The sequence below is a fragment of the Anas acuta genome, chromosome W (genome assembly GCF_963932015.1).
Source record: "Anas acuta chromosome W, bAnaAcu1.1, whole genome shotgun sequence".
Lineage (NCBI taxonomy): Eukaryota > Metazoa > Chordata > Aves > Anseriformes > Anatidae > Anas > Anas acuta.
Window position 1 is genome coordinate 22237640 of NC_089016.1, and position 25734 is coordinate 22263373.

Genomic DNA, 25734 nt, shown 5'->3' on the forward strand with positions numbered 1-25734 from the left:
AAAAGAAATTTGAAATTTAGCAGGCCGGCAACTGAAAGCCATGCATTGTTTGTGAAGCATCAGATAGATTGTGAACCTGGATTACCCACTCAGTGGGGAAACAGGGGAGGGTCCTGCCATCAAAAGGTATATAAACTGTGTTTTGGAACTAGTAGAGGCGCTCTCCTGCTTGTGGGGCGCCCGCCATTGCAATCGCGAATAAATTACTACTTCACTGAGATCCTTGCCTGAGCCTAAGTTATTGGCTACGGAGTGTTTCTTACAATCGGCTCCAGAGCAGACACATTCTGCAGTGGAGCAGGGCATCACGGAAGGCAGGGCATTTTTCCTGCATCGAGGCCACTCAAGGCAGCTGAGGGAGCTGCCAGGACCTGGCAGCCCTGGTGAGGGAGGCTGATGAGACATGGATGGAGCCAGAAGCGGCAGTCTATGCAAAGGCAGCCCCTGGGAAGTGCAAGCAACCAACTAGGAGTGCTTCAACCAGGGTGGGCAAACAGGGTGTGGCATGTCAGTCAAGGTGTGGAGCAGTTCGTGCGTGGCAGTTTGAGCAGGGAGGGTGCTCTCACTGCTCTTTTCCAACAGCGGTTGTTACCTGCTCATGAAAAGCCCAGCCATGGTATTCACCCAGGAGAAAGCCATGGCCTCTGCATCTCTTGTGGCCTCTGCAGCCACAGCTATCGATGAGGCTACCCAGACAGAGGTCTTGGGGAATCATGCGTCCGTCCAGGTCTTGGGCTATAGGGTGTGCCCAAGTCTTCTGTCAGTGTCTGACAACAGAAGCAGTGGGTATGCCTCTGGGAGGTGTGCCCAGGTTGAAGAATTTCTCAGCCTGGTGGAGGAGCTTTGGGAGGAGGTGAGTAGGCTGAGGAGCATCAGAGAGTCAGAGAGGGAAATTGACTGGTGGAGGACTACTCTACCCACCCTGAGACAGACTAACGAGCCAGCCACCACACAAGAAACAAAGGTTCCCCTATCCCACCAGGCAGCCACTAAAAAAAGGACAAAGGTTCCTCCATCCTGCCAGGCAGTAGGAGGGTCCTAGGTCAAGGGGGGGATGGAAGCAGGTTTCTGCTCAGGGTGGTAGGTGAGCCCTCTCCCTGCCCACCTCACCTTCCTGACTACCTTTACATAACAGGTATAAGGCTCTAGAACTTGACAGTCAAAGCAACGATGTAGATGAAAGCCCATCCTGTTTGGAAGGGGTACCTAAGGCAAGGCAACCTACCCACCACATCACTACATCTTCTACCAAGAACGAAAGAAGGATTATCATCATGGGGGACTTCCTTCTGAAAGGGACAGAGGGCCCAATATGTCGTCCAGACGCAACCAACAGGGAAGTTTGCTGCCTCCCTGGGGCTCAGATAAGAGACATTGCCAGGAAAGTGACTCGCCTGGTACGGCCCTCTGACTACTGCTCATAACTGTTTTTTCAGGCTGGTAATGACAAAGTAGCAAGGAGAAGTCCGAGAGCAATCAAAAGGGACTTTAGGGCTTTGGGGAGACTGGTTAAAGGATCAAGGGCACAGGTCATGTTTGCCTCTATCCTTCTGATAGGAGGATTCAATGTTGACAGGCAGACTCAGATCATGAATACGTGGCTCCAAGACTGGTGCCACTGGCAGAACTTTGCGTTTCTTGATCATGGGAAGTTCTACATGACACCAGGCCTGCTGGCACCAGATGGGATGCGCCTCTCTCAGAGGGGGGAAAGGATTTTTGCCCAGGAGTTAGCAGGGCTGATAGATGTGGCTTTAAACTAGAGTCAAAGTGGGAAAGGGATAAAACCAAGCCCACTGGTGATAAGGGATGGCATGCCAGAATCAGAGGGACTGTGTGCTAGTGGGGTCCTTTGGTCTGCTCCACGAGGTGCTGTGTGCAATGAGGTATATTTGAAGTGCTTCTACACAAATGCACGCAGTATGAGGAATAAACTGGATGAGCTAGAAGTCTTGGTCCAGTCCCAGAACTACGATAACATCAGCATAAGCAAAAACTGGTGGGATGAGTCCTGTGGCTGGTGTGCTGCAATAGATGGTTACAGGCTCTTCAGGAGGGACAGGCAGGGCAGGCGAGGTGGTGGGGTGACACTGTATGTAAAGCAGGGGCTAGACTGTGTGGAGCTTGCAGTTGGCGATAACAAAGTTGAGAGCCTCTGGGTAAGAATCAAGGGGCAAACAAGTAAAGGGGATGTCATCATGGGAGTCAATTACAGACCACCCGGCCAGGATGACAACACCGATGAATTATTCTTTGCAGAACTAAGAGATGCCTCGAGATCAACGCTCCTTGTCCTTATGGGGGACTTCAACTTGCCAGACACTAACTGGGATTACCACACGACCAACACAAGCAGGTCCAGGAGGTTCCTAAAGTACCTCGATGATAACTTGTGGGTGCAGGTGCTAAGGGAGCCAACTAGGAAAGGTGCCCTCCTAGACCTGTTGCTGGAGAACAGAGAGGGTCTTGTGGGGGACTTGGCAATTGGTGACCGTCTTGGTCATAGTGACCATGAAGCAGTTAAGTTTAAAATTTTTCATGACAGGAGGAAAACTGCCACTAAAATTTCAGCCCTGGTTATGGGGAGAGCAGACTTCAGGCTGCTCAGGGAACTAGTTAGCATGGTCCCCTCGGAAACTGCTTTTGAAAGCATTGGCATCCATCAGTGCTGGTCAGTCTTTAAGCACTGACTCCTAAAAGCACAGGATCGGGCAATTCCAAAATATCTGAAGTCAGGCAGGCGGGGCAGAAGTCTGGCCTGGCTGACCAGGGATCTTCTGCTGAAGCTTAAGCAGAAAAAGAAAGTGTATGGCTACTGGAAGCAGGGTCAGGCAACGTGGAAGGACTACAGGAACACTGTTCACCTTTGTAGGGAGAAAATTCGTGTGGCTAAAGCACACCTAGAGTTGAAGCTGGCTGTGTCTGTGAGAGAAAATAAAAAGGGTTTTTTTAGATATGTGAATGGAAAAAGGAGAACTAAAGAATACATAGGGCCGCTCCTTGATAGGGAAGGTCTCCTCACAGACAATGACATAGGCAAAGCAGAGACCCTTAACGCCTTCTTTGCCTCTGTCTTCAATGCCGATGATGGGCTTCGGGACCCAGGGTGCCCTGAGCTGGAGGACCGGGACGGTGGGGATGACAAACTCCCAACCAACCCTGAATGTGTGCGGGATTTGCTGCTCCACCTGGATCCCTACAAGTCCAGGGGTCCAGATGGGATTCATCCCAGGGTGCTCAGAGAGCTGGCTGACTGGCGCATGACCAGTGAGGGGTGGTCGCACCTTTGAGGTGGGTAGTGTTTTGGTATTATAATGATATGATAATGAGAAAAGTTCACTAGAGTACAGCATTTTGTCAAAATCATGACAGGCCATTGGCTGAGGGTAGCAAATGTGCAGCTTATTGGTCTCGATGTACAAAATAGCAATCAAGTTCCCACATGGTCACAGACCCTAGCCGTGGTGTCTCCACTCCATTCTACCCTTTGTACTGTTCCTCTAAGAGTCAGCACACTAGATTCCCCTAGTGTGATTAACATTTAAGGTTGGAGTCCTAGGTGTGAGAAAAATCTCAAATAATTTTCTTCAGACAAGATCTTCTGTGAAGCCATTTTATTTGCGATTGCAATGGCAGGCGTCCTGTCAATTATGAGTGCATTTTAGTAAACAAATCATAACCTTTCAACAACTCTTTTAACCCTTCCTTTATTTTTCTCCAGCCTGTACTTTTCCCATGCCAACACCAAAGGCTCAGTCAAGGGCCAATTAATTCCACTCCTTTTCCCTCTATGATGCTGAAACAACATATCAGTATACAACATTTCATCCTATTTTCCTTCTCTCCTCAAAACCAACATTAATTGCAAGATAGTGTTATAGTCGATTGATCCATAAAGTGGCAATTTAGCTTATATAGTGGCCACCATTGATTGCAATACTCAGTGAAAGTCCTCGTCCTTTCTGTGCCCCCAGTTCTAACAATATCCTTCGAATGTGCCAATGTGCACCCAAGGAGGCTTTCTTTAAAACGTCTTTGTTTTGGATATTACTCATTTCCTTGATTTCCCATTCCCTTTTATTTATTTATTTATTTATTTATTTATTTATTACTATTCCTTACTAGCTACTGTCCTTTGTTTCAATTTCCACACAAACCTTTTCACTGCGGGTTTTTCACTATCTTTTCCAAGTCTTCTTCCCAAATGTCCCAATTCTCTGGGATTAAACTCTTCTTCCCACATACAAACTTTACTATTTCAGATTATTAATGAGCCCCATTCCAATCATAAATCCATGGAACTTCAGGAAAAGAGCTGAAGCACTCAGCCTTCAGTCTTCTGGACAAACATTACCACCTTTTCCACAAAAATTTACATTTCAACAGGACCGAATTTCAAGCCGAATGCCAATTTTTCTCATGCACTTTGTTAGTAAGCCCATACAAAACAAGGAATCACTCCTGTGTATCTGTCAATATGGGGGTTTAAAAGGTATTGACGCCTAAATAAATTCACTCTCCCCCTTCTTACCAAATTCTCAGGGCTCAAGCTCGAACCACCAAAGAAATGACTCTCTCCATTCTGCTGCTTTGATAATCAGTCAGCCCCCTCCCCCCCAGTACTTGGGAAACTGACCAAACACCACAGCAAATACACCAACACTTCTAAACTGTTAGTTACTTAGATAATGCTCCTGCCTTTTTTCTTGTCACACTCAAAGCATTTAAGAGCAAAAATAGGATCACAAGATACACCGCCAGGCCCATATATTGGGCACCACCAATCAAAACTTGGATAAAACAGCACTTCTTTTCGGTCTGTCATGCACTTCGTCTCTGCCCACTCCCCTTGCGGAGAATACAGAATCACGGATCGGAACTCCTCACCCATTTTGCAGTGACGCTGCGTCTCACTCACACGGCACAATCACGCAATCACACAGAGAGGCCTCTAGCACATCTCATTCATACCACAAGAATATAATTTAGAATGATAACCAACCAAACAAGTATTGTCTCTGACTGTGTTCTTCGTGGAGTGACTCATTCCACTTTGTTTCAAACCCTCACACTTACACAAATACTTTCAACACAAAATACCTGGACATTTAAGAATAAGACATGCAATTATTAACACTCCAGTTTGTATCCCTCCAGCAGCTGAAAATATTACCCAGGTAACCTTAAAACATACTGTTTGTCCGCAGCTTCAGGAGGTCTTTGTCTGCTCCTGCGGTGAGCGGCTGAGAGTGGAGTCCCCTCCGAGCAAAACACTCAGGGTGCACCTAGAGGTGTCCGCTCCGCATCTGATCCTGCAGCCGAGCAGAGTGTCTCCTGGCTGGCTCGCCAAAATGACTCATAGAAAGCTGACTCCACAATCAGTAAGATTGTAAAGTAGGTATGTTTATTCAGCACTGCGCAGCACGGGGGGGGGTATTCCCACCAAAGTCGTGCATGCCTAACATGGCATTCTATCATATAATACTGGGCCATTTTTAATTTACTCTTTCACTTTCTGGGGCCTCTATCGTTCCAGTTTCCAATCATTATTCCTAATGGACTTTCTGGTGGTATGTCTGGTAATTTGCTCCCTTTCTTCCGGTCCCTAGTCTTCGATTTTGTCTGACCCATCTAGGAATTTTACTATGGCAATTCCCACAGCCCTTGGTTACCTTAGTAAGAGTGTCTTGCAGGGGGTTTAGGACCTATTACACACCCACGAATCCGATAGGAATCACTTTGGTCCTTCACTTGCCAAGTCCCTCGCGGGAGATTGGAACCGTGGTTAGAAGACCTCCACACTCGCTTCGGAACCGAGTTCCATCTCTGTCATACTCTTACACACACAGGCAACCGAATCCCACCCAACCAAATGGTATACGCCTTAAATACTTATGACTCTGTCGTCTTCGTTCGGCTCTTCACGCGCAGAATTACGGGCAAAATACAGTGCTGCAGCCGGCAAGGGAGCTCATATCAAAATCAAAATCTTTGCTTACCTTTATTCAGGTTCAAGATGGCGTTAGTCCCGACCCGACTCGAACAGGAGCCACCAAATGGTGGGGCGCCTCTCCTAGATCAAATCAGAATTCAGGAACCAAAGCCATCGTGGACGAGCCCCCAATTGTTATAAATGACTGAGTCCCAAATAGGGTTACAATCAAAGTTTACAATTTATTAAATGATTAGAGGTAAGCAAACAGCGCTAGGTGCGCCGGGAGTCTCTGCTCCACCAAGACGCACACCAGTTACATCAGGCGGCTGGTTTTTATGCTCCTAGGCTAATACATATTCATCACCACTTTTGGAAAAGGCAGGGTTATTATAATTAGTTTCCTGGGACCCGAACCATCCCACGAACGCATGCATATCAGTCTCTGGTGGTCCCTCTGGGGGTCGCTCGTAATGAAGACTCGTAGTCTTCCTCCCAGACTTTTTTTCTTGTCCTTCTCCTTTGTCCAACTTGGCTGTATGTCAGAGACTTGTGCAGCGTCCCCTGCAAGCTTTGTCTTTTAGTTGTTCTTCAGCTCTCCCCGTCTCCTTAATCTCCTGGCCAGATATCAGAGACTTGCATAGTGTCCCATGCAATAGTCATAATAGTTAGCAGTTATTCTGAAACCCCCCCAGATACCAGAGTCTTCAAGGAAAAGCCTACAAATACATTTCCCTCCAAGCTCTCTATTGACACGACTTGCTAAAACATTCCTTTGCAAGATACAAGAACTATATACATTAACCACTCTGTTTTTCTTAGACTTGTGCTTATACAAGGGAATGTAAGACAGAAGGTCACATTCATCATACCATGCGGCCCTAGCATTGTTCCATACTGACACAAATCACATGAACACATTTCACAAAGGGAAAAAAAAGGTTATTCTCTACTTCCCATAAACGAGCGAAGTTCGGCCACATCCTGGGAAGCAGGGCCTCAAAACGCGTAGCGGTTGTTCAGGAGGAACAACCCCCTCCCCCACGAGAGCCCCCCTTTTTATTGCTGAGTGTGACATCAGGTGTTATGGAATATCCCTTTGGTCGGTTTAGGTGAGCTGCCCTGGCGGTGTCCCCTCCCCATCACTTGCCCACCCCCAGCCTGCTGGCTCTTGGGGGCTTGGAAGGAGTCCTGATGCTGTGCCAGCACTACACAGCAATAGACACAACACTGGAGTGATATCAGTGCTGTTCCAGCTACGAGTGCAGAGCACAGCACTGTGCGGGCTGCTGCAGGGAAAGGTGACTCCATCCCAGACAGACCCAACACAACCTCCACCCCTTATTTCATAACATTTGTGTCACAATCAGGTACAGTTTAGTATATAGATGTTCTCATCACCATTGTTTTCTGTCCATTGAAGCATTTTTATGTCTGTACTTCTCTTTATTCTATAGGTCTTTTCCCAAAATGCTCATAAAAACTGTTGATGGTTTCAGCTTCATCTGTCAAAGTGGTCACTCAGGGCAGGCGAAGTTGGTTTTCTTGACACCAGCACCAGCTTAGCTCACATCACTGTTGCACTTGCCCGGTTCCTTGCAAAGTTGACCTGTCGTTGGTTCTGCAGTGTCCTCCTACAACACATAACTTGGATGACAGATTAATTTTCTCCCAGTGTTAAATCTCCTTGAGGCACACACTTGATATCCCCATCTTTCTGCATTACCCACCAGGTATACCCTGGTCCTTGGGCAAAGACAATCCCACGAGTGGGTTTGCCTTTTCCCATGGCAGGGGCAACCCACACCGCCTTCCCCATCCACTTCCCCACATGCACTACAGGGACTTTAGCTTCTCCCACAGTGTGTAGGGGTTTTGTTTCAGCAGGACCAGCACGGCTGTCAGACCCCCTGTTGTTAACTAGCCAAGTGGTCTCTGGTAGATTTATATCCCAATGTTTCCACGTCCCAGCACCCAATGCTCGCAGCATAGTTTTTAACAGTCCATTGTACCTCTCAACCTTCCCAGAGGCTTGTGGGTGATAAGGGATGTGATACACCCACTCAGTGGCATGTCTCTTGGCCCAGGAAGTGACCAAATTGTTTTGGAAGTGACTCCCATTGTCAGACTCAATTCTCTCTGGTGTACCATGTCGCCATAGCACTTGTCTTTCCAGGCCCAAGATAGTGTTTCGGGCCGTGGCATGATTCACTGGATATGTTTCCAGCCACCCAGTAGTTGCTTCTACCACGGTGAGTATGTAATGTTTACCTTGGAAGGTTTGTGGGAGTGGTCCGATGTAGTCAATCTGCTAGGCCTCACCATATCGAAATCCAAGCCATCTCCCCCTGTTCCAGGGAGTCTTTACCCTCATGGCGCGTTTGATTGCAGCACAGGTCTCACACTGATGGGTAACCTGTGTGATGGCCTCAATGGTCAGGTCCACCCCTCGATCACGAGCCCATCTGTATGTGGCATCCCTTCGTAGATGTCCTGATGTTTCATGGGCCCATTGAGCTACAAACAGTTCACCCTTACGTCCCCAGTCCAGGTCCACCTGAGCTACTTCAATTTCCGAAGCTCGATCTACTTCTTTGTTGTTCTGTTGTTCTTCGGTGACACGATTCTTAGGCATGTGGGAATCTACATGACGTACTTTTACATCCAGGTTTTCTACCCAGGCAGCAATATCTTGCCACAGGTTAGCGGCCCAGATAGGTTTACCTCTGCGCTGCCAGTTGTTCTGTTTCCATTGCTGCAGCCACCCCCACAGAGCATTTGCCACCATCCATGAGTCAGTGTAGATATAGAGAACTGGCCACTTTTCTCTTTCAGCAATTTCTAGGGCCAGTTGTATAGCTTTCACTTCTGCATACTGACTCGACTCACCTTCCCCTTCCATGGCCTCCACAGCTTGTCGTGTGGGACTCCACACAGCAGCTTTCCACTTCCGATGGCTCCCTACCACACGGCAGGATCCGTCAGTAAACAACACATACTGCTTTCTGTCTTCTGGCAACTCATTGTATGGTGGTGCCTCTTCAGCATGGATTACCTCTTCTGTCGGTACTCTGAAATCCCTGCCCTCTGGCCAGTCCATGATCTCTTCCAGGATTCCCAGGCCGTTGGGTTTCCCCATTCGAGCCCAGTGTGTAATTAACACTACCCATTTACTCCACGTAGCGTCGGTTGCATGATGTGTAGTGGGGATTTTCTCTTTGAACATCCAATGTAACACAGGTAGCCGCGGTGCCAAGAGAAGTTGTGCTTCTGTACCCACAACTTCTGAAGCGGCTTGAATCCCCTCATATGCTGTTAATATTTCCTTTTCAGTTGGGGTGTAATTGGCTTCTGATCCTCGATAGCCCCGCCTCCAGAACCCCAGAGGTCGGCCTGGAGTTTCTCCTGGGGTCTTCTGCCAGAGGCTCCAGGTGAGCCCATGCTCCCCAGCTCCAGTATAAAATATGTTTTGAACATCTGGTCTGGTATGGACAGGCACAAGGGCCACTGCATAAGCTATTTCTTGTTTGAGTTGTTCAAAGCCCTGTTGTTGCTCAGGGAATGATGTCAAGTGGGAATGTTGTCAAGCTATGACAGAGGACATTCAGTCTGGGTATCAGGAAGAGGTTCTTCACTGAGAGGGTTTTCACACACTGGAACAGGATCCCCAGGGACATAGTCACTTCACCAAGCCTGTCAGAGTTTAAGAAGCACTTGTACTGTGCACTTAGTCACATGGTCTGAATTTTTGGGTAGCACATGTGTGGTGCCAGGAATTGGACTCGATGATCCTTATGGGTCCCTTCCAACTTGGGATATTCTATGATCCCATGATTTCTTGGAAATTTAATGAATATATATGTTCTGACTGCATATAAACCTTGTAGCTTGAACAACTCAGCACACTCACTAGGTGGAGTGATCCTCTGTGCATCCGGCATCGCAATTAAAGAATACCTGCTTTCTAAACTCAAATTGAGTCTTAGGAATATCGATCGACTGTCTTTTATGGTATCGGGGTGCCGGGGGGGGGGGCATTCGAAGTGATGGCATTTGACTTCCCAAGGAACTGTTATGTGTGATGAGCCCTGCTTTCCTGGAAGTGGCTGAACACCTGCCTGCCAATGAGAAGTAGCGAATTAATTCCTTGTTTTGCTATCGTTGCATACTCAGCTTTTACTTTATCTAGTAAACTGTCTCTATCTCAACACATGATTTCCCGCACTTTTACCTTTCCCATTCTCTCCCCCATCTCACTGCAGGGGGAATGAGTGAGTGATTGTGCAGTACTTAGCTGCCTGTGAAGGAACCACAACACTACTGATGGCACTAGTAACTAATATATTTTTTTTAATTAACATCTATTGTTTCCTCAGTTAAGACGGAATTATTTAGAAGTAACAAAACAATGAAATAGAGCAATATCACAGTGCAGTTGCAGATGAAGAGCTGTAAATTTAGAAATATTCTCACATTCACCTGTTTGTGGTGAAAGACAAAGTAGAAATACCCCTACAGGTTGATGAATCGCAAAGTATCAAAAATGAACCGACCTTACGTGAGAATTTTTTAATATTAAATTCCATGACTATTTCAAAGATGCAGTTTATTTTAAGGGGGGGACACACAGGACAAACAAAACCTTATTGAAAAAAAAAAAGTTACATTTAATTCTTAGCCAGGCAGTTATGTGTGCCAGAGGATTTTTTTTTTTTGTAATTTTCCACTATGATACACTTTGATACTCACTCAAGGACAGAGATTGAGTAGTTTTTGATTTATTTATGATTTCAGTCTCTTCTCCCTAATGTTGCTGTGATGACGCTGCTTTAGAGCCTTAGGCCTTGCTGAGCATTGTGATTAAATGAGCCAGCACTGTGCCTAGGTGGCCAAGAAAGCCAAGGGCATCCTGGCTGTATTGTATTTACATGGCAAGGTTTTGGTAGTGGGAGGCCACAGGGGTGGCCTCTGTGAAAAGAATCCAGAAGCTGCCCTATGTTAGATAAGGGACAGTTTCAGCCGGCTTCAAAGGGACCCACTGCTGGCCAGAGCCGAGCCAATAAGTGATGTTGTTTGCACCTCTGTGAGAGCAAAAAAAAAAAAAAAAGCTGTGCAACACAGATGGTATAGTGAGGAGTGAGAAAGAGCCTTGCAGACACCAAGGTCAGTGAAGAAGGAGGGGGAGGAGGCGCTCCAGGTGCCAGAGCAGAAGTTCCCCTGCAGCCTGTGGATAGGATCATGGTGGAGTAGGTTGTCCCCCTGTAGCCCATGGTGTACCATGTAGGAACATATTTCCACACTTAAGCCTGTGGAGGAGCCCACAGTGGAGCAGGTGAATTTGCCCTGAAGGAGGCTGCAGCTGGTGGAGAACCCTGGCCACAGCAGACTCTGGGACAGACCTGTAGCCACTGGAGAAGAGCCCACACAGGAGCAGGTGTTCTGGCCAGAGCTGCTGCCTGTAGAGGACCCAGGTCAGACAGACCCCTATTTTGAGCAGTTCTTGAAGAGCTGCTGCCTGCTCACCTGGATCCATACAAGTCCATGGGTCCAGATGGGATTCATCTCAGGGTGCTCAGAGAGCTGGCTGACATCATCACGGGACCTCTCTCAATTATTTTTCAATGGTCTTGGGAATCTGGAGAGGTCCCAGTTGACTGGAAGCTGGCAAAAGTTGTACCAGTTTTCAAGAAGGGCAAGAAAGATGACGCTGGCAACTACAGGTCTGTCAGTCTCACGTCAGTGCCTGGTAAAATTATGGAGATTATCCTGAGAACTATTGAAGCACACATGGGGGACAATGCAGTCATAGGTCCCAGCCAACATGGATTCACGAGGCGTAAGTCCTCTTTGACTAACTTGATTTCCTTTTATGATAACATCACCCATCTAGTCGATCAAGAGAATCCAGCTGATGTGATCTTTTTGGATTTCATTAAAGCTCATTAAATATAAATATATAGTAATATATAAATTAATATATTAAATATAAAGCTCATTAAATTCCATTAAATGGGGCCACATCAGGATGGCGGATGGTCACCAGTGGGGTCCCCCAAGGCTCCATTTTAGGGCCAGTCCTCTTCAGTGTTTTTATAAATGATTTGGATGTAGGACTAGAAGGTGTTTTGAGCAAATTTGCTGATGATACTAAACTGGGAGGAGTTTAAGAATCATTAGGATTGTGCTCTTAGTCACATGGTCTGAATTTTTGGGTAGACCTGTGTGGTGCCAGGAGTTGGACTCAATGATCCTTATGGGTCCCTTCCAACTCAGGATATTCTATGATTCTACAATTCTGTCCGTGGGAAGTCCCTGCAGGATCAGTTCAGGAAGGACGGTATACCGTGGGAGGGACCCCATGTTGGAGCAGGGGAAGAGAGTGACTGTGAAGGAGTGGTGGAGGCAATGTGTTACAGACTGACCGCAGCCTCCATTCCCCCCTTCCCCTGTGACTCTCTTGAGGAGGAGGTAAAAGAGGGTAGATCGGGGGAAGGTGAAGGTTTTTCTTGTTTCTCACTGCTCTAGCTTGTTAGTAATAGGTAATAAATTACATTAATCTCCTTACACTGAGTCTGTTTTGCCTGTGATGATAATTGTTGTGATCATCGCCCTGTCCTTATCTCAACCCTTGGGCCCTTTTCATTGCATTTTCTACCCCTTTCCCTTTGAGGAGGGGGAGTGAGAGAGTGGTTGTGGTGTAGCTCAGTTGCCCAGATTGGTAAAACCACCACACTGGCTTGTATCAGGAATAGTGTAGCCAGCAGGACCAGGGAGGTGTTCATCTCTCTGGACTCAGCTCTGGTGAGGTTGCACCTCAAGTACTGTGTTCAGTTTTGGGCCTCTCACTAAAAGAAAGACATCAAGTCCCTGGAGTGTGTCCAGAGAAGGGCTATGAAGCTGGTGAAGGGTCTGGAACACAAGTCTTATGAGGAGCTGCTGAGGGAACTGGGGTTGTTTAGTGTGGAGAAGAGAAGGCTCAGGGGAGACCTTATTGCTCTCTACAACTACCTGAAAGGCAGTTGTGGGGAGCTGGTGGTCGGCTTCTTCTCACAGATAACTAGCAAATGGCCTCAAGTTGCACCAGAGAAGTTTCAGGTTGGAAATTATGAGACTTTTCTTCTCAGAAAGAGTAGTCAGGCATTGGAACGGGTTACCCGGGGAGGTGGTAGAGTCACCGTCCCTAGGGGTGTTTAAGGAAAGGTTGGACATGGTGCTTAGGGAAATGGTCTAGTGGATAATATTGGTGGTAGGGGAACAGTTGGACTGGTTGATCTTGGAGGTCTTTTCTACCCTTTATGATTCTATGATTCTATATAATTTGTTTTTATATTGACAGGATATTTTATAAATATGCATATATATATAAAATGAATTCTACATCTGTAAAAGTATAGGTATAAAATGGATTGAATATTCTTAAATAAGAGATAGTGGAATTAATAATTTAAGTTTAAAAACTAATAGAAAGGAATAAAACAAATGTAAAAGGCAGGTTTAGGGACCCACGCTTTACAAGGCTGTAGAACAAGTCTTAACATATCTGGGGGGGGGAAACACCTTCAAGAGGGTGGAGGAGCACCAACAGGATTGTAGGTGATCACAGAAGTTGGAACATGCCTGAGGGCTATGGACCCCTCCTAGGAAGCATACCAAGGAGCCCCCTGTTCAAACCCTGTCATATGCAAAGAAGAGACCCATCCTGTGAGATGGACTGAGACACCCACAATTTCGGGCCCTGTCCAATAGGATGACCATGACATGTTACTGGAGCAAACTTTGGTCTTTGCATGTTGCTGCAAGACAAAGGTAATGCTGTCTGTGAAAATGGAAAATCAGAACAAAATTCCAACTTCAAAAGAACATGTGAATGGGGACAATAAGAAAAAGACCTGAAGGGGATCCCAAAACAGACCATGTGAACCAGAAGAATAAGACAATGATCCCATGATCTGTAAACTGGATTTTGATGTGCCTGTCACAGAGCACAAGTGATGGTGGAGCAGGTCCCTTTGCCCATGGTTGTGGAGGAATCTTACAGCTACCTGTAAGACCATTGTGGGGTGCAGGCTGGTGCGCTATGTTTTTTCATGTACTTAGGCCAATGCTGCAAAGAACAGACATAAAACCGGGCATGAAATTGTCTTATTAGATAATGTTTACTGCAAAAGCAGCAAGACCCAGGCTTTGGGACACAGACTGCAGCTCCATGTTTTTATAGACAACAGCTATCATAGAAAGAGCAAGCATATCAATAAGAGCAATGGGGGTGTTCCGGAGTTGAAAGACAACAACTGTTTTTGGACAGGATGCAGGAAGGATAGTGGTGATAAAAAGTTTGGTGGAGCTGTTGGTTCTGAGGTTTTGGCCTATAGGGCAGGAAAACAGAAAAAAATGTTATAACAAAGACTAAGATATGTGCACTTGTTAGGGCTATCCCATTTATCATAGAATCATAGAATCATAGAATATCCTGAGTTGGAAGGGACCCTTAAGGATCATCAAGTCCAACTCTTGACACCGCACAGGTCTACCCAAAAGTTCAGACCATGTGACTAAGTGCACAGTCCAATCTCTTCTTAAATTCAGACAGGCTCGGTGCAGTGACCACTTCCCTGGGGAGCCTGTTCCAGTGTGCAACCACCCTCTCTGTGAAGAACCCCCTCCTGATGTCAAGCCTAAATTTCCCCTGCCTCAGCTTAACCCCGTTCCTGCGGGTCCTGTCGCTGGTGTTAATGGAGAAAAGGTCTCCTGCCTCTCGACACCCCCTTACGAGGAAGTTGTAGACTGCGATGAGGTCTCCCCTGAGCCTCCTCTTCTCCAGGCTGAACAGGCCCAGTGCCCTCAGCCGTTCCTCGTACGTCTTCCCCTCCAGGCCTTTCACCATCTTCGTAGCCCTCCTCTGGACACTCTCCAACAGTTTCATGTCCTTTTTATACTGTGGTGTCCAGAACTGCACACAGTACTCGAGGTGAGGCCGCACCAGCGCAGAGTAGAGCGGGACAATCACCTCCCTTGACCTACTAGCGATGCCGTGCTTGATGCACCCCAGGACACGGTTGGCCCTCCTGGCTGCCAGGGCACACTGCTGGCTCATATTCAACTTGCTGTCTACCACGACCCCCAGATCCCTCTCTTCTATACCAATATAAGTCTATGCAATAGGACCATTGATCCTAGTGGATATGGGATCTCCCTTTTATCTTGTGTCCCAGTTTCCCATGACAAGCTCCCCTTGTATAGTGAAACATCTAAATATAAAATTGAGAAGTATCCAGCCCCTTACAGTACCTTGTGGGCATGCTCAGATGGCAAAATAAATAATCACTTTAATATTGACCACCATGCTGGACTGAAATGTGGTGTTGGAATGCCAACTATGTGTTCTAATAAAATGTTCAGTTTCTCTGGGCCTTGTCATAATAGAAGGCACTGAGAACCTGAAGGGCCTAAGGCACAGCCCGAGTGGGCAGTGCATGCAGTACAAATACCTGATTATTACACCTGGGGCATGAAAATATCTCTGACGTTGGAAAATATATTCACCCTTTATTTGACTCTCAAAAGACACCATTTTTTTTCAGAAAACATAACCTGGCAAGTTTACATTTTGAGCAACTAAAGCCAATATGCTTTTGGAGAACTCAGTTTCCAGGTCCAATAAGTTTCAAAAATGATGTTACAAAATAGATTAGCTTTAGATATGTTATGGCTAAAGGAACAGGGTGTATGTGGAATGCTGAGGGAGAATGCTGTATAATCATTGATAATGCTACAACATTAATTGAAGAAGTCCAAGCAAAACAGAAAGAAAGAACGGACAAGACAATTGAACTGTTCCAATCCATGCAACCAAAAGACAAGTTGCTAGTCACAATGTTGTGACTTTGCTGTTAATATTTTTCTGTGTGACCCTGTTTTATGTGATCCATGCCATATTCTCCCTTTTACTATATATCATAAATGAGAGTTTGTTAAAGGCTGTTTGCTTTGTTGTTTTGTTTTGTGTGTTTTTGTTGTGTTTTTTTTTTTCACTTCACTGTGCTGTAAAGAAATGGCCTTGAGCCTAATCTGGTATTCAGGCCCTGCATTGCTATCATCTCTGTCCTTTGGAATCTATCTCTCTGAGAATATTAAGAACTACACACTTCCCCCCCCCCCGAAGTCAGTTTGTGGACAATATCAGGAATGGTACCTCATTCTTCTTTCCCTGTGGGCTAATTACAGCAGCTTTTGAGTATTTTGAACGTCCATGGGTAACCAACATACCAATTCTCCATAATGTATTTCTTTTTCTCCCTAAAGTTAAACAGTTAGTTTAGAATACCACCAGGAATCTGTCCCAAGACAGAGTGGTTGTGGGTGGCAAGGAGTGTGGGAGGATATGGGCAGGTACCTGTCACGGTTGTTTCCTCCGATGGTTTTGAACTTCACCCCTGAAGAAGTGCGAAATCCTAAAAAATGATAGAATGATTGAAAGATGTATACCCTGACCCTGGCAATGCCAGAGAATTCCAGCTTGCTGCATGGTGCTGGGCCCACATGGCCTTTGATTGTTTGTTGTTGTTGTTGTTTGGTTGTTGTTGTTGCTTTTGTTTTTCCCTCTTCCTTTTCCCTTTAATTAAATTATCCTTATCTCAACCCGTGAGTTGTATTTTTTTTCCTTTCCAGCATACTTTATCCTTCCCCTCAGCCAATTTCAGCCATTACCCAGGTGAGCACATTCTCACCTGGCTACTTCGATGCTGGGACACTGGGGCCAATAGCCAACAACTAGAAGGCAAGGAAGCCAAGCAGCTGGGATCCCTCTCTAGGGAAAGGGTCATTGACTGAGAAAATGGGAGAGAGGAACAGGTTCTCAGCCTCTGGAGGCGACTCCTGTCAGGTATGAAGGAAAGGTATCCCTTCAAGGAAGATATTGTATATAACCTAGGCAAGTGGACCACCATGGAGAAAGTTCTCCAGAACCTGAGGGAATTAGCTGTGCTGGAGCTGCTTTATAGTGATTTGGACAATGACCTGACACACAAAGATCTCAACGAAGTCCAGTGCACATGGTCCATGTTGTGAAATGTGTTCATCTGATTCGTGTCGATATAGAACATAGAATCATAGAATCATAGAATCATAGAATCATAGAATATCCTGAGTTGGAAGGGACCCTTAAGGATCATCAAGTCCAACTCTTGACACCGCACAGGTCTACCCAAAAGTTCAGACCATGTGACTAAGTGCACAGTCCAATCTCTTCTTAAATTCAGACAGGCTCGGTGCAGTGACCACTTCCCTGGGGAGCCTGTTCCAGTGTGCAACCACCCTCTCTGTGAAGAACCCCCTCCTGATGTCAAGCCTAAATTTCCCCTGCCTCAGCTTAACCCCGTTCCTGCGGGTCCTGTCGCTGGTGTTAATGGAGAAAAGGTCTCCTGCCTCTCAACACCCCCTTACGAGGAAGTTGTAGACTGCGATGAGGTCTCCCCTCAGCCTCCTCTTCTCCAGGCTGAACAGGCCCAGTGCCCTCAGCCGTTCCTCGTACGTCTTCCCCTCCAGGCCTTTCACCATCTTCGTAGCCCTCCTCTGGACACTCTCCAACAGTTTCATGTCCTTTTTATACTGTGGTGTCCAGAACTGCACACAGTACTCGAGGTGAGGCCGCACCAGCGCAGAGTAGAGCGGGACAATCACCTCCCTTGACCTACTAGAGATGCCATGCTTGATGCACCCCAGGACACGGTTGGCCCTCCTGGCTGCCAGGGCACACTGCTGGCTCATATTCAACTTGCTGTCTACCACGACCCCCAGATCCCTCTCTTCTAGGCTGCTCTCCAGCGTCTCATCGCCCAGTCTGTACGTGCAGCCAGGGTTTCCCCGTCCCAGGTGCAGGACCCGGCACTTGCTCTTATTGAACTTCATGCGGTTGGTGATCGCCCAGCTCTCCAACCTATCCAGATCCCTCTGCAAGGCCTTTCCACCCTCAACAGAGTCCACAACTCCTCCAAGTTTGGTGTCATCAGCAAACTTGCTCAAAATACCTTCTATTCCTACATCCAGATTGTTTATAAAAATATTGAAAAGTACCGGCCCTAAAATGGAGCCTTGAGGGACCCCGCTGGTGACCGCCCGCCAGCCTGACGCAGCCCCATTCACCATAACCCTTTGGGCCCTGCCCGTTAGCCAATCGCTCACCCATCGTATGATGTTTTTATTTAGCTGTATGGTGGACATTTTGTCCAGTAGGATCCTATGGGAAACCGTGTCAAAAGCCTTGCTGAAGTCCAAAAAAATCACATCAGCTGGTTTCCCTTGGTCCACCATATGGGTGATCTTATCATAAAAGGAAATCAGGTTAGTTAGGCAGGACCTACCCTTCACAAATCCATGCTGGCTGGGACCAATGACTGCTTTGTCCCCCAGGTGCGCCTCAATAAGTTCGAGAACCATCTTCTCCATGATTTTACCAGGCACTGACGTGAGACTGACAGGCCTGTAATTGCTAGGGTCTTCTTTCTGACCCTTCTTGAAAATCGGCACAACATTTGCCAGCTTCCAGTCTACCGGGACCTCTCCACATTCCCAGGATCGTTGAAAAATAATTGAGAGAGGTGCCGCAATGACGTCCGCCAGCTCTTTCAGCACCCGGGGATGAATCCCATCCGGACCCATGGACTTGTAGGGATCCAGGCGGAGTAGCAAATCCCGCACACGTTCAGGGTTGGTTGGGAGTTTGTCATCCCCACCGTCCCGGTCCTCCAGCTCAGGGCACCCTGGGTCCCGAAGCCCATCATCGGCATTGAAGACAGAGGCAAAGAAGGCGTTAAGCGTCTCTGCTTTGCCTATGTCATTGTCTGTGAGGAGACCTTCCCTATCAAGTAGCGGCCCTATGTATTCTTTAGTTCTCCTTTTTCCATTCACATATCTAAAAAAACCCTTTTTATTTTCTCTCACAGACACAGCCAGCTTCAACTCTAGGTGTGCTTTAGCCACACGAATTTTCTCCCTACAAACACAAACAGCATCCCTGTATTCTTTCCATGACACCTGGCCCTCCTTCCAGTAGCGAAACACTCTCTCTTTCCGCCTAATCTCCATTAGAATGTTCCTGGTCAGCCACGCTGGCCTCCTGCCCCGCCTGCCTGACTTGCGATATTTAGGAATTGCCTGATCTTGTGCTTCTAGGAGGCATCGCTTAAAGAATGACCAGCACTGGTGGACATCGAGGCCTTCAAGAGCAGTTTCCCAGGGGACCTTGCTGACTAGTTCCCTGAGCAGCCTGAACTCTGCTTTCCCCATATCCAGGGATGAGGTTTTGGTGGCACTTTTCCTTCTGTCACCGTAAATTTTGAACTCAACCACTTCATGGTCGCTACGACTGAGGTGGCCACCAATCACCACATCTCCCACCAGACCCTCTCTGTTTTCTAGCAACAGGTCTAGGAGGGCTCCTTTCCTAGTTGGCTCCGTTAGCACCTGCACCAAGAAGTTATCATCTAGGTGCTTCATGAACCTCCTGGACTTGCTCATGTCAGCCGTGTGGCACTCCCAGTTAACGTCTGGCAAGTTGAAGTCCCCCATAAGGACAAGGGGAGTTAATCTCGAGGCCTCTCTTAGTTCTGTAAAGAATAATTTATCGGCGCTATCGTCCTGGCCAGGCGGTCTGTAATAGACTCCCACAACGACATCCCCTTTATTCGTTCGTCCCTTGATCCTTACCCAGAGGCTCTCAACTTTGCCATCGCCGACCTGAAGTTCCACACAGTCCAGCCCCTGCTTCACATACATCGCCACCCCACCACCTCGCCTACCCTGCCTGTCCCTCCTGAAGAGCCTGTAACCATCTATCGCAACACCCCAGTCACAGGACTCATCCCACCAGGTTTCGCTTATGCCGATGATGTCGTAGTTGCGGGACTGGGCCAGTACTTCTAGCTCATCCATTTTATTCCTCATACTGCGTGCGTTCGTGTAGAAGCATTTCAGGTGCGTCTCCTTACACTCAGCACCTTGTGGATCTAACCGAAGGACCTCACTGGCACACAGCCCCTCTGATTCTAGCGTACCATCCCTTAGGTCTTCACCGGCATGCTAGGGCCTCATGATATGATGAAATGTGACCTTCTGTCTTACACCCTTATATAACAACAAGTCTAAGAAAAACAGAGTGGTTAATGTACATAGTACTTATATCTTGCAAAGGAATGTTTTAGCAACTTGTGTCAATAGGGGATTTGAAGGGTTAACATTCAGGCCCGGGGCTAGTGGATAAGAGAACAAAGGGATTTCAGAATAACTACTAACTATTATGACTATTGCATGGGACACTATGCAAGTCTCTGATGTATGGCCAAGAAATTAAGGAGAAGGGAAAAGCTGAAGGATGACTAAAAGACAAAGCTTCCATGGGACGCTGCGCAAGTCTCTGACATCCGGCCAAGATAGACAAAGGAGAAGGACAAGGACAAAGCCTGGGAGGAAGACTATAAGCCTTCAGCACAAGAGACCCCCAGAGGGACCACCAGAGACTGAAACGCATGCGTTCGTGGGATGGTTCAGATCTCAGGAAAATAATTATAATAACCCTGCGTTTTCCAGAAGTGGTGATGAATATGTATAAGCCTAGGAGCATAAAAACCAGCCGCCTGATGTAACTGGTGTGCGTCTTGGTGGAGCAGAGACTCCCGGTGCACCTAGCGCTGTTTGCTTACTTCTATTCACTTAATAACAGAATCACAGAATCACAGAATTTCTAGGTTGGAAGAGACCTCAAGATCATCGAGTCCAACCTCTGACCTAACGCTAACAGTCCCCACTAAACCATATCCCTAAGCTCTACATCTAAACGCTCGATGCATATTCCATCTCAGATTCCTCCAGGTGCATATAATACTTTTCCTGCAACTTTGCTAATTCATCCAGAGGGGTGGTTTGTGCTGTAGTACAAACACTGTTATCTCGTTCGTTTGCAATTTTGGTTTTGATTAATGGTCGTATAGGTACAGGTTCCCGGTAAGATCATAATCAGAATCTCCCGCCAGTTCGTTGTTATTACTATATCAGTATGGTGGTTTTACCTTGCTGAGCAGTTGAACTTCACCACAAGTGCTCTCTCAGTCCCAGAAACTCTTCCAGGATTCCTGGGCAGTTGGGTTTCTCCATTCAAGCCTGCTGTGTAATTAACACTACCCACTTCTACACATAGCATCGATTGCATGATGTATAGCTGGGGATTCTGCCTTTGAACATACAATGTAGCACAGCTCATTGTAGTACCAAGAGCAGCTGTGCTTCTGTACCAACAACTTCTGAAGTAGCTCGAACCCCCTCATATGCTGTTAGTATGATCTGCTCCATGATCTCGATCACTGAAATCAGAGGGGTGCACCTTCCTGTCTGTGGAGGCAAGAACTCTCTGGTAGGCGACAAGATCCCGGACGAGCCCCCAAATTGTGAGAAAAATCTCAATAATTTTCTTCAGACTGGGTCTTCTGTGAAGCTATTTTATTCGCAATTGCAATGGCGGGCGTCCTGCAAACAGGAGCGCACAGTAAAAGTTTAACATAACCTTATATTCCCTATTACCCAACACCTGATTTCTCCCATTTCCTCATTGGCTGAGTACTACAGGTTCACAACCTACTCAATGCACTTCTATACCATATATGTACAATTTTATTTGACCAAACATTAATTTCTCCTTTTCCTTATTTTTTTCCTCTTTCTGAGAATCACAGAATTCTGTGATTCTGTGATTCTCTACATCTAAACGTCTTTTAAAGACTTCCAGGGATGGTGACTCCACCACTTCCCTGGGCAGCCTGTTCCAGTGTCTAACAACCCTTTTGGTAAAGAAGTTCTTCCTAACATCTAACCTAAAACTCCCCTGGCGCAACTTAAGCCCATTCCCCCTCGTCCTGTCACCAGGCACGTGGGAGAACAGGCCAACCCCCACCTCACTACAGCCTCCTTTAAGGTACCTGTAGAGAGCGATAAGGTCGCCCCTGAGCCTCCTCTTCTCCAGGCTGAACAAGTCCAGCTCCCTCAGCCGCTCCTCGTAGGACTTGTTCTCCAGGCCCCTCACCAGCTTCGTCGCCCTTCTCTGGACCCGCTCAAGCACCTCGATGTCCTTCTTGTAGCAAGGGGCCCAAAACTGAACACAGTACTCGAGGTGTGGCCTCACCAGAGCCGAGTACAGGGGGACGATCACCTCCCTAGCCCTGCTGGTCACACTGTTTCTGATACAAGCCAGGATGCCGTTGGCCTTCTTGGCCACCTGAGCACACTGCTGGCTCATATTCAGCCGACTGTCCACCACCACTCCCAGGTCCTTCTCTGCCTGGCAGCTCTCCAAGCACTCATCTCCCAGCCTGTAGCTCTGCTTGGGGTTATTGCGCCCCAGGTGCAGGACCTGGCACTTGACCTTGTTGAACTTCATGCAGTTGACCTCAGCCCATCGGTCCAGCCTATCCAGATCCTCCTGCAGAGCTTCCCTACCCTCGAGCAGATCGACACATGCGCATAGCTTGGTGTCATCTGCAAACTTACTGAGGGTGCACTCAATGCCCTCGTCCAGATCATCGATGAAGATATTAAAGAGGACCGGCCCCAGCACCGAGCCCTGGGGGATGCCACTAGTGACCGGCCTCCAACTGGACTTGATTCCATTTACCACGACTCTTTGGGCCCGGCTATCCAGCCAGTTTCTAACCCAACAAAGCGTGCGCCAGTCCAAGCCAAGAGCAGCCAGTTTCTTGAGGAGAATGCTGTGGGAGACGGTGTCAAAAGCCTTGCTGAAGTCAAGGTAGACCACATCCACAGCCTTTCCCTCGTCCACCCAGCGCGTCACTTTGTCATAGAAGGAGATCAGGTTCGTCAAGCAGGATCTGCCTTCCATAAACCATAAACCATAATCCTCTAAATAAATCTCTATAGAGTTGCTTTATACCTTTTAATGTGTTTATAGCCAGGCTGGGGGAGGAAAGGGACAATCAGGTTTATTGGACTGTGTGGATTTGATGGCCTGGCCTGTCAGACCCACAGAAGCATAAGGCTTTAGTAGACACCAGTGCATAGTGTACTGTAATGCCATCAAGCTATACAGGGGCAGTATTTATGGAGTGATGGAGGGATCCCAATAGCTTACTGTATTGGAGGCTGAAGCGAGTCTAACTGGGAATGAGTGGCAAAAGCACCCCATTGTGACTGGCCTGGAGGCTCCATGCATCCTTGGCATAGACAGCTTCAGGAGAGGGTACTTCAAAGATCCAAAAGGGTACCAGTGGGTTTTTGGCATAGTTTCCTTGAAGATGGAGGACATGAAACAGTTCTCAGTCTCACCTGGTCTCTCGGAGGACCCTTCTGTTGTGGGATTGCTGAGGGCTGAAGAACAGCAGGTGCCAATAGCTACCACAACGGTATGTCAGCAGCAATGTGGCAATAGCCAAGACTCCCTGATTCCCATCCATAATCTTATCAATTGACTGGAGAGCCAAGGAGTGATCAGTGAAACTCCCTCACCTTTTAATAGTACCATATGGCCAGTATGAAAGTCTAATGGCAAGTGGAGGCTAATAGTAAAATATTGTGGACTGAATGACATTATGACACCGCTGAGTGCTGCTGTGTCAGACACACTAGAACTTCTGTACAAACTGAAGTCAAAGGTAGCCAAGTGGCATGCCACAATTAATATTGCTAATGCATTTTTCTCCATCCCTTTTGCAACAGAATTCAGGCCACAGTTTGCTTAACAGGGGGAAGCTCCTGAACATCTGCAACACTTTTATGACTACATTGTGTGGGTCAACACAGCAGAAGTTTTTAAAAAAGGGAAGGAAACATTTCTGAACGAGAAAAGCTATCTCTCTCTATACCGATTCATCGATAGGGACAAATGCCCTGGGGGGATGGCTACAGCAATGGAAGCAAAACAACTGGCAGCGCAGAGGCAAAGACACCTGAGCTGCTGCATTATGATAAGATATTGCCACCCAGGTAGGGAACCTGATGGTAAAAGTACAACATATGGAGATGCTCACGTACGCAAGAATCAGGCCACTGAAGAACATCAAAACAACCAGCAGGTGGATCAGGCTGCTAAGACTGAAGTGGCTCAGGTGGACCTGGACTGGCAAAATAAGGGTGAATTATTTATAGCTCGATGGTCCCAAGACACCTCAGGCCATCAAGGTAGAGATGCAACATACAGATGGGTTCGTGATCGAGGGGTGGACATGACCATGGACGCTATAGCACAGGTTATTCATGACTGTGAAACATGTGCTGCAATCAAGCAAGCCAAACGGTCAAAGCCTCTTTGGTATGGAGGACGATGGCTGAAATACAAATATGGAGAGGCCTGGCAGACTGATTACATCACACTCTCTCAAACACACAACAGTAAGCGCCACGTACTTACAATGGTGGAAGCAACCACCGGATGGCTGGAAACATATCCTGTGCCCCATGCCACCGCCCGGAACACTATCCTGGGCCTTGAAAAGCAAGTCCTGTGGTGACATGGCACCGAGAAAGAATTGAGTCAGACAATAGGATTCATTTCCAAAACAACCTTATAGACACTTGGGCCAAAGAGCATGGTATTGAGTGGGTGTATCACATCCCCTATCATGCACCAGCCTCCGGGAAAGTTGAACGATACAATGGCCTGTTAAAGACTACACTGAAAGCAATGGGTGCTGGGACATTCAAAAACTGGGATACGCATTTGGCAAAGGCCACCTGGTTAGTCAATACTAGGGTATCTACCAACCGAGCTGGACCTGCCCAATCAAACCTGTTACGTACCGTAGAAGGGGATAAAGTCCCTGTAGTGCATGTAAGGAACATGCTGGGTAAGACAGTCTGGGCTACTCCTGCCTCAGGAAAAGGCAAACCCATTTGTGGGATTGCTTTTGCTCAGAGACCTGGATGCATTTGGTGGGTAATGCAAAAGAATGGGGAGGTCCAGTGTGTACCTCAGTGAGATTTAATACTGGGTGAGAATAGCCCATGAGTTGAATTGTATTATGTTAATTATTATATAATTCTGTATGTATATTATATAATTATATTATAATGTAATGTATGTATATCTGTATGTATATTATTGTATGTATGTCTGTATGTATATTATATAATTATATTATATAATATATTATTATATATTCTGTATTATATAATTCATGTATTGGAAAAGGTGTAACCTGAGAATGACATAAATGGTATGGAATAAGGGGTGGCTATATGTCCTGGTTTCAGTTAGGACAGAGTTCATTTTCCTCCTAGTAGTTGGTAGGGTGCTATGTTTTGGATTAGGATGAGAAGAGTGTTGATAACATGCTTATGTTTTAATTGTTGCAGAGCAGTGCTTACACTAAGCCAAGGACTTTCCAGCTTCTTGCTGTTATAAATGAAGTCTCAACTTGCAAGTGTCTTGCAAGTGGTTAACCCACCCACGAATTCCTAGACCAATCGCTTCGATCCTTCACCAGCCGAGTTCCTCGTGGGAGATTGGAACCGCGGTTAGAAGACCTCCACACTCGCTTCGGAACTAAGTTCCGTCTCAGTCACACCCTTACACACAGTCACACAGCCGAATTCCACCCAACCGAACGGTATACTCACAAATCCTCTTCGTTCGGGTCTTCACGCGTGGAATTATGGGTCACAGAGAGAGAGCACTTGGTTCTTTACTTGCCTCTTATGTTCGAAATCTTGTTGGACTCTAGCACCGCTATTGACAAGGGCCACTAGGTGGGGCACCTCCCTTTACCGGTTGAAGATCCAAAGTCCAAGAAGATCATGTTGGGGTC